The sequence below is a fragment of the Diceros bicornis genome, chromosome 31 (genome assembly GCF_020826845.1).
Source record: "Diceros bicornis minor isolate mBicDic1 chromosome 31, mDicBic1.mat.cur, whole genome shotgun sequence".
Lineage (NCBI taxonomy): Eukaryota > Metazoa > Chordata > Mammalia > Perissodactyla > Rhinocerotidae > Diceros > Diceros bicornis.
The window spans coordinates 15,284,919-15,287,440 of record NC_080770.1 but is presented as its reverse complement, the minus strand read 5'-3'; the positions used below and the strand labels follow the sequence as shown (position 1 = coordinate 15,287,440).

Below are 2,522 nucleotides of genomic sequence, written 5' to 3'. Positions count from 1 at the left end.
AGGCTGAGGCCTCTGAGGAGCAGAGCTAGAACATCACAGAACCACATCACAAGGTCCATTCCAACCCCAGGGTTCTGTGTGTCTATAAAGTCTGGAGTCTCTGGTGAGGGTCATGGGTGCTCTCAACAAGTGTGGAGAAGAGCGTGTGAGCCACCATTTTCAGTGTCTTAGGCCTCACTGAACCCATCTTGAGGGTTATGTACACAGTGACCCCCAAACACTTGAGAGAAAGAGAAACCAGTCATCCAGATGCTCACTTGACATAACGCCACACTCAAATGTCAGACATCAGACAGATGTGAACACAGAAAGTAACAGACAACAGCTAATAGTTCAGAGTTTGAAGGATGTTCTTGTTGTGAGGTTTTCCCATTGAGACAATCAATTTTGTCTTGAATAGATGCAAGTTGTAGCTACTGCCATCCAGGAGAGAGCTGTCAGATGAATATATCCCTCTAGGTAAAAATCGTCAATTAAGGCATGATGGTTTCTGCTGACAGGCTGTGTGAACTAAGTCATGCAAGTGTCAGGGGACATGTCCAAGGGCTGGACTGAAAGATTATGACCATTCTGGAAAAAAAGGTGCTGTGATTGGCACAAATCCTCCTAAGTACAATCCTACTAAGATATTGTTATAAGTCTATAAAGGATATACTTATTTAGAAATCTGAATTTGCTGGTAATTCAGTGCAAATGTTGAGATGTTCAGAATAGTCTTTTAAGAGGCTCAAAGAAACTTCTGTTCATAATCTTATGATTTAGAGACAAATGTACCAAGAAAAGAGTCCTTGGAGAACATTTAGTTAAGCCTGTTCTAAAATACGGACTCCATATCTCTAAATTTCCATCTCTGTGGAAAGAAGGGAAAAAAAAGACTCTGTGACTAAATAAGGAGGAAAAAAGGACTGACTGAGTCATAGAACAGAATAACAGATTTGAGTGCAAATTTGGGATGTCTATACTAGAAATTTCCCAGCCAAGTTTTGAAAACAATAAGGACAGGTCTAGAAGAGGTGTCACAACGCCAGCTCCATCCACAGCCCAGCTGAAGGCATGAAAACCATGTCTTTTATCACATACCTGTCCCTTTGGACACTGCAGACAGTTAATGGGTAGGTTGGCTACATATATTAAATGTTTTTATTTTGTCCTGGCCTCCAAAAAAAGACAACTGGATAAATCAAATTATCTTTCTAAAGAGAATTCTCTCTGCCATATGAGGCAGCCCCAGTGTACACCAGGGCTACATGACAATTTATTGGGGATATTCTACAAGAAATGAACTCCAGATTGATGCCTTCCAGTCTGATAGTCTAAGGTTCTTTGGTCTTAAGGAAAACCTCAGACAAGAAGCAAGTGAAACTGAAAAAATGCTGACCAAAGGTCCTGTTTCAGGAGAGCTACAAAGATAGGTAAAAGCACTCCATAGTAACTGCCAGTTATGGATTCTTAAGATGGTAAACATTTTCTTCTCTCTCTGAGCAGACAATATCTGTGATATTCACCTAACGTCTGATACTGAAGAAAGCAAAGACCTTCAGCTCTGGAATTTCTAGTTCAATTCTCCACCTCAGACCACCCAGCAACATCGAGACTATGGCCAAAAGAAATCTCACCATTGTGAAAAGTTCACTCTTGTGGGTTTCACAGAACACCCTGAACTGGTGGTTCGACTCTTCCTGACATTTCTGTTTCTATCTAGTCACCCTTCTGGGGAATGTGGGGATGTTTGTTCTAATCCAAGTAGACACCCAAATACATACACCAATGTACTTCTTCCTAAGCCATCTTGCCCTGCTTGGTGCCTGCTATGCCTCAAACATTGCCCCTCAGATACTGGCCTCACTGGTCACAAGCAAGATAGTCATTTCCTATGGCCAATGTGCTGTTTCTTTGTCTGCACCATCTGTGCAGACACAGAGTGTTATCTAGTGTCAGTGATGGCCTATGACTGTTTTGTCGCCATTAGCAACCCACCACACTGCAATGTGGCTATGACTCCAGGCACCTGGAGAAGCTTCTTGTCCTGGGTCTATGTCTGTGGGTATCATGGGCCCTCCTGCATACCACGTGCAACTTCACCCTCTCCTTCTGTGATGACAATCAGATCAATTTCTTCTCTGACCTCACACCCCTGCTGAAGCTCCCCTACAACAGCATGACACAAAGTGAGATTGCCATCCTCTTTTTTGCCAAATTCATGTTCCTGCCCAACATCGTAATCATCCTGGTCTCCTGCATGTTTATCATCAGAGGCATCCTGAGGGTGACGTCTTCTGGTGGGTGAGTCAAATCCTTTTCCACTTGCAATTCCCACCTCATCACCGTTGTCCTCTTCTTTGGAACACTTGTCTTCATGTACCAGAGAAGTAACTCAGATAAATCCTCAAAGGAGGACAAGACTGTGTCTGTATTTTACACAGTGATCATCCTTATGCTGAACCCTTTGATCTACAGTCTGAGGAACGAAGATATAAAAGCCACTCTCAGAAAGGTCATTGATAAACTCCAGTTCCCAAAGC

General features: G+C 42.8%; 1 pseudogene; it reads left to right on the top strand.

Annotated features, from left to right (window-relative positions):
• The first annotated feature begins 1,596 nt into the window (after positions 1–1,596).
• On the top strand, positions 1,597–2,287 carry LOC131395572 (olfactory receptor 9I1-like; annotated as a pseudogene).
• The last annotated feature ends 235 nt before the right edge of the window (positions 2,288–2,522 follow it).